This window comes from Penaeus monodon, chromosome 27, assembly GCF_015228065.2.
Source record: "Penaeus monodon isolate SGIC_2016 chromosome 27, NSTDA_Pmon_1, whole genome shotgun sequence".
NCBI classification, from domain to species: domain Eukaryota; kingdom Metazoa; phylum Arthropoda; class Malacostraca; order Decapoda; family Penaeidae; genus Penaeus; species Penaeus monodon.
In genome coordinates this window covers 37,551,682-37,551,904 of record NC_051412.1, presented here as the reverse complement: position 1 = coordinate 37,551,904, position 223 = coordinate 37,551,682, and the positions used below count along the sequence as shown (strand labels likewise).

The following is a 223-nucleotide window of genomic DNA, read 5'->3' as shown; positions in this document are numbered from 1 at the left end:
GTGTTATACATTTGTTCGTCGTGTAGTTTTGGGGTCTCGGTTTTTGTTTTGATTACACTTGCGGTTAAATTTTGGAGATTTTCGTGTTATACATTTTTTTAAATAATGTTTGGGAGAGAGAGAGAAAAAATCGTTCTTTCTTTTTTTTTTAATATAACATTTACCTAGTAGAGTAATCTTAATAAACATACCAACCAAAAAAAAAAATTGTGTTTCCCCATTG

The 223-nt window shown here is 29.1% G+C and overlaps 1 protein-coding gene across 1 annotated transcript in view; it reads left to right on the top strand.

Moving 5' to 3' along the window:
* Positions 1-223, top strand: part of LOC119590516 — a gene marked incomplete in the record, with an annotated part of 54,991 nt that overhangs the window by 25,910 nt on the left and 28,858 nt on the right.